A 9,008-nucleotide genomic window follows, 5' to 3' on the forward strand; every position below is an offset into this window, starting at 1 on the left:
ATCTGTAGTTCCTAAAAGTTCCTTATTACTAAGATTGTCTAATTTTTTTAAAATTTATTTGACAGGTAGAGTTATAGACAGTGACAGAGAAAGATAGAGAGAAAGGTCTTCCTTCCGTTGGTACACGCCGCCACGGCTGGCATGCTGTGCCGATCCGAAGCCAGGAGCCTGGTGTTTCCTCCTGGTCTCCCATGCGGGTACAGGACCCAAGCACTTGGGCCATCCTCCACTGCCCTCCTGGGCCACAGCAGAGAGCTGGCCTGGAAGAGGGGCAACCAGGACTAGAACCCGGCTCCCATATGGGATGCTGGTGCCGCAGGTGGAGGATTAACCAAGTGAGCCACGGCACCGGCCCCAGGTCTAATTATTATGAAGATAGAATTCATCATCCCTTTTACACAGATGTGCTCCATGACCTCCTGCACACTGCATTAGGGTTTCCTCTGCATGGGTGTCTCCTGTGTGGGCCTACCCCGTGCTCTGTGAGGCTGATCTCTGTCTGGACTCTCAGAACACGGCCTGGCTGTACACCTCGTATGGCCACCTTCCTTCCCCCAGTTGCTGGAACTTTCTGTTCAACAGGGGGCTCCTTGAAGATCAAGTGTTCCCATTTCCCTCTTTCCATTCTTACATTGCTGTGGTAACAAAAATATTTTGATGCTTTCGGTTTCCTTTATCTTTATCTAACCAGTAACTGGTTAGGGCCCAGTTACTTAGTCAATATTATTTCCATTATGTTCTGACCACACAATGGTACCTTTGCCCTTTGACCTTAGCTGGTATTCAAGGACTTGCACATTTGGGCCTGTTGTAATTTTCTTTTTAAAGAATATTTGTTTATTTGAGAGGCAGAGTTGCAGAGAGGGGAGAGAGAGGGGGAAAGAGGGAGAGAGAGAGAGAAAGAGAGAAAGAGAAAGAGAGAGAGAGAGAAAGAGAGACTTTCTGTCTGCTGGTTTACTTCCCAGATGGCTGCAATGGCTGGGGCTGGGCCAGGCTGAAGCCAGAATCTTGAAACTCCATCTGGGTCTCCTACATGGGTGGCAGGGCCCAAGTACTTGGACCATTTGCTGCTGCTTTCCCAGGCACATTAGTTTTTTTTTTTTTTTTTTTTTGACAGGCAGAGTTAGACAGTGAGAAAGAGAGAGAGAGACAGAGAGAAAGGTCTTCCTTCTGTTGGTTCACTCCCCAAATGGCCGCTATGGCCGGTGCACTGTGCCAATCCGAAGCCAGAAGCCCGGTGCTTCCTCCTGGTCTCCCATGCGGGTTCAGGGCCCAAGGACTTGGGCCATCCTCCACTGTCCCAGGCACATTAGTAAGGAGCTGGATTGGAAGTGGAGCAGCTGGAACTCGAACTAGCTTCATATGGGATGCTGGTGTAGCAGGTGGCGGTTAACCCCCTGTGCCATAGTATCTGCCTCTGTTGTAGTTTTTTCAATGACCCTATAGTCCTATTCATTCTTACTTTTACCTGCACTTGGTTAACAGTCTCATCTTCAAGTGATGGAAATTTTTGGCCTTTACTCAGGGTAAGGCCATTTCTTCCTTCTTGCTGTCAATCTCATTTAGGTCCCCCTCAAAGTCAATTCCAAGGCCCTTCCTCTGTGAAGTCTTTTCTGAACCAGATCAAGGAATGAAGTTTCTCTTCCCTGGAGTCTTTATCTAATGTCACCTTGCGTATCTTGTCTCGCAGTCAGACAGTGAGCTTGCAGAAGACAGCAATGGTGTCTTAGTCTACTGAATACTTATTGCTGCGTGTTACTTCCTCAGCTGACATAGGATCAAAGACAATCATTGCTTTATTCATCCAATAAACATTTGAACAGGACTTTGTAAAAAAAATCCTTTCACAATGCATTTATGGAGTCATAGGTATTCTTTTTTATTTTTTTATTTTTAATTTTTTAATTAAAAAATTTTTTTTGACAGGCAGAGTGTACAGTGAGAGAGAGAGACAGAGAGAAAGGTCTTCCTTTTGCTGTTGGTTCACCCTCCAGTGGCCGCTGTGGCTGGCGCACCGTGCTGATCTGAAGGCAGGAGCCAGGTGCTTATCCTGGCCTCCCATGGGGTGCAGGGCCCAAAGACTTGGGCCATCCTCCTCTGCACTCCCGGGCCATAGCAGAGAGCTGGCCTGAAAGAGGGGCAACCGGGACAGAATCTGGCACCCCGACCGGGACTAGAACCGGGTGTGCCGGCGCTGCAAGGTGGAGGATTAGCCTATTGAGCCACGGCGCCAGCCTGTTATAGGTATTCTTTTTTTTTTTTTTTTTCTGACTTGAAAGTGAGTTTATTTTTGTATATGGGGGAGGCTAGGATACAATTTTATTCTGCATGTAGATATTGAATTTTCTCAATGCTATTTGTTGAAGACTTTGTCCTATCCACATTGTGTGTGCTTGGCAGCTTTGTTGAAATAAAAGTATGATTCTGGCATAATGTTTTGAGTATTATAGCTTTGTTTTATATTTTGAAATTTAATTGCTGAGTACCTCCACCTTTGCTACTCTTTCTCAAGATTGCTTAGGCTAATTGGGTTTTTTTTGTAGTTCTATTTGGCTTTACCATTGTTTTCTATTTCTGTGAAGAATGATTTTGGAGTATTGGTAGTGATTGAATTGAATAATTTGGGTAGTACAATCCATGAACATCAGATATCTTTCCATTGCTTTGTGTTACATTTAATTTCTTTCTTGAACATTTTATAATTTTGAATAGCAAATCTTTCTCCTCCTTAGCTAAATTTATTCTTAAGTACATCTTTTTATGCCATTGTAAATGAAATTGAATTCTTAATATCTCTTTTGGGTCGTTTGATGTCAGTGTATAGAAATGGCACTGATTTATGTGTGTTGATTTTTTTTTATTTCTTAGTTTTTGTCTTTACTGATTTTTCTTTTTTTCTTTTTTTTTATTTAATGAGCATAAATTTCCAAAGTACAGCTTATGGATTACAATAGCTTCCTCCCCCCCCATAACTTCCCTCTCACCCACAATGCTCTCCTCTCCCACTCCCTCTCCCCTTCCCTTCACATCAAGATTAATTTTCAATTATCTTTATATACAGAAGATGAATTTAGCGTATATTAAGTAAAGATTTCCACATTTTGCTCCCACACAGAAACACAAAGTGTAAAATACTATTTGAGTACTGCTTATAGCATTAATTAAACACCTAAGAGTAATTGTGTATTAATTACAGAGTTCAACCAATAGTTTTAAGTAGAATATAAAATGCAACTTTTGTATTGTTGTGCCCCCCCAACCTCCCTCCCTTCCGTGGCCCTCCCCTCTCCCACTCCCTCTCCCATCCCACCCTTCATCGAGTTTCATTTTCAATTACCTTCATATACTGAAGATCAACTTAGTATATACTAAACAGGGATTTCAACAGGCTGCACTCACACAACCGCACAAGGTATAGGGTGTTGTTCGACTAGTAGTGTTGTTTGAGTTTCATAGTTAAACACATTAAGGACAGAGATCCTACATGGGGAGCATGAACCCAGTGACTCCCGTTGTTGATTTAACAATTGGCACTCTTATTTATGACGTCAGCAATCACCTGAGACTCTTGCTATGAGCTGTCTAGGCTATGGAAGCCTATAGGTATTCTTAAACCAAGCTTCCTCACATGTTTTTTCTCATCATTGGGAACCTTGCTTTAATTCTCATTACTCTGGAAACTGTTCTGGCTTTTAAAATGTGTGGAAGTTTAGAAATATCCACTTTAAGGAATAAAGCCCATGAAACCATTTCCAGCCAGATGGCTTGCGTTTTTTTTTTTTTTTTTTTTTTTTTTAAGATATATGTATTTATTTGAGAGGTAGAGTTACAAACACAGAGAGGGAGAGACAGAAAGATCTTCCATCCGCTGGTTCAGCCCCAAAATGGCCACAACGGCTGGAGCAGAGCCGGGCCAGGAGTTTCTTCTGGGTCTCCCACACGGGTGCAGGGGCCCAAGAATTTGGGCCATCTTCCACTGATTTTCCAGACCATTAGCAGAGAGCTGGATTGGAAGTAGAGCAGCTGGGACCAAAACCAGCGCCTATATGGGATGCTGGCACTGTAGGCAGAGGCTTAACCTACTGTACCACAGTGCTGGCCCTAGATAGCTCTTGGATTTTCCAGGTATTAAGTCATTTGCCCATGAGTTGTTCATCCATTCTTTCATTCAACAAATTTTACTGAGCACTGTAGTTTTAGGTGTTGGATTATTTAGTACATTAGACTCTATTACCATTTAGAAAAATCAGACTCCATTCTCAAGGTGCACACAGTTCAATCAGGGAAACACACAATAACCAATGCTGAGGGTACGGGTGATAAGTGCCAGGGGGGAGAGTGCTTTGCTTGTCCAAAGGAGGACAGCCAAGCTGAACAGAGGTGCCGTTACTTGAATTGCAAAGGCCCAGGAAGGTGACCTGAGAACTACAGTTGGGTAAGCTTATTGGTGGGAAATAGAATGTGGCTTTTGGATATCTTTAGGTATGGAATGACTGGGCTCAAGACAAGGGTTAGGTGGCAAGACAGAGGTGGGGTAGTGGATGGAGAGAGGGCTATAGAGTTTCGCAGGGTTCAGCTTTTGTACACCTTAGTGCTCTAAACTAAGGACTTGAATTTTACTCTGAAAAGTCCCAGAGAGAACCATGAAATGACCATGGAAAGGTTAATTAGAATAGTGCTTTAGAAAGACGGTTGGGGCCAGCGCCAAGGCTCACTAGGCTAATCCTCCACCTGTGGCGCAGGCACCCTGGGTTCTAGTCCCAGTTGGGGCACTGGATTCTGTCCCGGTTGCTCCTCTTCCAGTCCAGCTCTCTGCTGTGGTCTGGGAGTGCAGTGGAGGATGGCCCAAGTGCTTGGGCCCTGAACCTACATGGGAGACCAGGAGAAAACACCTGGCTCCTGGCTTCGGATTGGAGCAACATGCCGGCCGTAGTGGCCATTTGGAGGGTGAACCAATGGAATGAAGACCTTTCTCTCTGTTTCTCTCTCTCACTGTCTAACTCTGCCTGTCCAAGAAAAAAAAAAAGGCCATTGGATCACTAGAGTAGACTGATATTTCAGATGGGGAACAATGGAGCATGAAGAAAAACGGCATAAGAGAATTGGAGATGAGGGGCATGAGTAGCTGGAGGATAGAGCCAATGGGTGAGGGATGGGGAAAATGAAGGATGACTTCTAGCTTTGCTTTGGTTTGGTAGATGGGCATTTCCCAAGATAGAAAACAGGGAGCAGGTTTTGTAGACTATATGTGTTCTATTTCTTTTTTAAAGTTTATTTATTTGACAAGCAGAATTAGAGAGAGAGAGAGAGAGAGAGAGAGAGAGAGAGATTTTCCATCTGCTGGTCAGCCTCCCAAATGACCACAACATTCAGGGATGTGCCAGGCCAAAACCAGGAGCCAGGAACTCCATCTGGGTCTCTGATGCGGGTGGCAGGGACCCAAGCACTTGGGCCATCTTCCACTTCCCTCCCAGGCACATTAGCTTGGAGTTGGATTGGAAGTGGAACAGTCAGGACTCAAATTGGTGCCCAGATGGGATGCTAGCATTTCAGGCATTGGTTTAACCCACTGCACCACAATGCTGGTCCTGATTTTTATTTTTAAGAATATTAATTGGGGCTGCCACTGTGGCTTAGTGGGTAAAAGCCACCACCTGCAGTACCAGCATCCCATATGGTCGCCAGTTCAAGTCCTGGCTGCTCTACTTCTGATCTAGCTCTCTGCTATGGCCTGAGAAAGCAGTGGAAGATGGCCCAAGTCCTTGGGCCCCTGCACCCATGTGGAGACCTGGAGGAGGCTCCTGGCTTTGGATCAGCGCAGCTGTGGCCATTGTGGCCAACTGGGGAGTAAGCTAGCAGATGCAAGACCTCTCTCTCTCTCTCTCCCCCTCTGTGTAACTCTATCAAATAAATAAATAAATAAATCTTTTTTTAAAAAGAATATTTATTTATAGTCGAGAGAAAGAGAGCAAGAATGCCTCCAAGAGCTGGGGTGGGGCCAGGACATAGCCAGGAGACTAGAACTCAATCTGGAGTCTTCCATATGGGTAGCAGGGGCCCAAGTATTTAAGCCATGACCTGCTGCTTCTCAGGGTGTATACTGGCAGAAACCTGGAACCAGAAGTGGATCAAGACTTGAACTCAGACACTCCTAGGCACTCTGATATGGCATATGAGAATCTCAAGCAGTGTTTAATCTACTGTCTACTGTACCAAACACTCACCCTAGCATGTGTTCTATTTTGATATGCTAAACTATATTGGTAGTTGGGTTTGGAGGAGAGATGGATTTGTTAACCATCAGACATACATATTAAGCTTAAAAAATTACTTGAAAGGCAGGGAGAAAGAGAGAGAGAGAGAGAGAGAGAGAGAGAGAGAGAGCACTCCTATTCTGTTCACTCTCCAAATTCCTACAATGGCTGGAAGTGGGCCTGAGTTGGCCCATGGCCAGAGCCAGGACCACAGGCCTCTCACAAGGGTGGCAGGAACTCAATACTTGATCCATCACTGCTGCCTCCCAGGTTCTGTATTGGCAGGAAGCTGTGGTTAGGAGCTAAAGCTGGAGTTGAATATAGGCACTCTAATGCGGATGTGGGCATCTTAACTACTAGGCTAAACATGCATTCCTATCAATGGTTTTTGAAATCTTGAATTAGATGAGTTCACCAAGGAGATTGTATAGGGTGAAAAGAACTGGGAGTCAAGGATGGAACTTTGAGATACTGACATTTTTATATCCATTGAAAGACATATAACCTTTATTTATTTATTTTTAAAGATGTATTATTTATTTGAAAGGTAGATACAAACAGAGATAGAGATCTTCCATTTGCTGGTTCACTCCCTAAATGGCCGTAGTAGCAGGGGCTGGGCCGGGATGAAGCCAGGAGCCAGGAGCTTCTTCCAGGTTTTTCATGTGGGTAGCAGGGTCCCAAGCACTTGGGCCATCCTCTGCTGCTTTCTCATGCACACTATCAGGGAGCTGGATTGGAAGTGGAGCAGCCAGGAATAGAACTGACACCCATATGGGACACCTGCACTGCAGGCAGAGGCTTAGCCTTCTATGCCACAGCACCTGCCCTGACACAAAGCCTTTAAAGGAGCCTGAAGGCTAGCATGACCAGCCTCCCTGGTTTGCTCTGGAGTGAGCAGTTTCTTGGGACGTGGTGTTAAAACTGGGATAGTTCTAAACCAACTGGGATGACTGGTTACTCTACCAAAGAATTTCTGGAAGAGGTAGTAGGAAGAAACAAGAGCCTATGATGTGAATTACAGTGCTTGAAGGAAGGAATAGTGGGCAAAGATGACAAATATTGCTAAGATTATGTTAGATAAAGATAGAAAATGTCATCGAAATTTGGGATGTTGAGAGGTTTCAGGGTCATTTAAAGATGGAAGTCGGTTTACAGTGAGTTCGAGTTCCTGACAGTGATATAGGACCTTTTGAAGAAGTTGTTACACAACCAGATTTTGGTTGTTTTATAGTCTTAGTTAATCTATAAGCATCTACTTTAGAATGTTCCTGGGGGAGGGAAAGATAAATTCTCAGCTATTTCTATGTTCAAATAGTTCTGTTCAAGTATTAAATGTGATTATCTTAGTGAACATATTTTAATTATTTGATTGTAGTCTCCTGGCCATTAAATCTCATTAAGTTTGCTTTAGTAAGTGGCTCTTTCCATCCTCCCTTCTGTAAGTTATGGAAACCTCTGATGGTTATTCTTCTTCTATATTTTTTTACATGATTGGAAAATGAATAATTGTAATTTTCAGATGTCTGAGTTCTTGATATTAAAAAATAGAAATTTACACTTATAGCCAATAATAATTCATTGTATACTTAAAATTTATTAACAATATAGAATTCATGTAAAGTAGGCTTCAATTTGGAAATTACACCTTTTGTAATTTGTAATTTGGATTACACCTTTTGGTTCTAGGAGGAAGAAGACCTCTGCATATAAAGTTAGCAGAAGATGGGCTGCATTTGAAAATACTCACTCAACTCTCTGGAATTCTAAACAAAAATTCCAGGAAGGCTTGGAGGCTTCTCTAGAGCAAGGTCAATTTCAGGGAAGAAGATGTATTTTATTTTTTAGCAGCTTCTCAGATTCTAAGAATTCCCTCTTCCTTAAATTAAGTGTTAATAAGAAATCACAGCATAGCTAGGATGCTCTCAAAGCTCTCTTTCCCTCCACATTGTCCGCTGCTTTTTGGGAGCCAGCTCTGATCAGCCACTAGGGGGCCAGAGTGGAGTTTCTTTCTCTAGCTACTTTCTAAGCCTTTTTTTTACCTCCTGAACTGTGTGTGGCAAGGCACTTGAAACAGGATGCTGAATTTGGACTAAAGTCTGGATGTTGCTTGATTTATGCTTTACAAAGGGAATACCTGCACTTCCAGTGTGTGATTGGAAGTACTTATCAAAACCGCTTACATTTCAGTAACCACTTTTGGTCTTTGCTGCCACGTGATGTTGTCTTTCATTAAACAATGGCCCATTTGGTGGGTTGGGGGTAGGTTTCTTTCTGCTTTATTCAAACTTATCCTGCCCCTCTATTTCATGCAGAGTATGGGTAGGTCTGATGGTCCTTCCTGTTGGCAGCAAGCCACCTGCGTTCTCAGTTGACCTCGGGGCTCCTGGCATGGAGGGGAGTTGAAAAGTGCTGTTGCCTGCAGTGCCATTATTCCATATGGGTGCAGGTTTGAGTGCCAGTTGCTCCATTTCCAATCCAGCTCTCTGCTATGGCCTGGGAAAGCAGTAGAAGATGGCCCAAGTGCTTGGGTCCCTGTACCCACGTGGGAAACCCAGAGAAAGATCCTGGCTCCTGGCTTTGGATCAGCCCATCTCTGGCCTTTGTGGCCATCTGGGGAGTAAACCAGCGGATGGAAGACCTCTCTCTGCCTCTGCCTTTACTTCTCTGCAACTCTTTCAAATAAATGAATAAATCTTAAAAAAAAATAAAAAGAAAAGAAAAAGAAAAGCGCTAGGCACAGATTCTAACTAC

Source organism: Oryctolagus cuniculus, chromosome 5 (assembly GCF_051225735.1).
Source record: "Oryctolagus cuniculus isolate XC-2025 breed Fujian yellow rabbit chromosome 5, ASM5122573v1, whole genome shotgun sequence".
NCBI lineage: Eukaryota > Metazoa > Chordata > Mammalia > Lagomorpha > Leporidae > Oryctolagus > Oryctolagus cuniculus.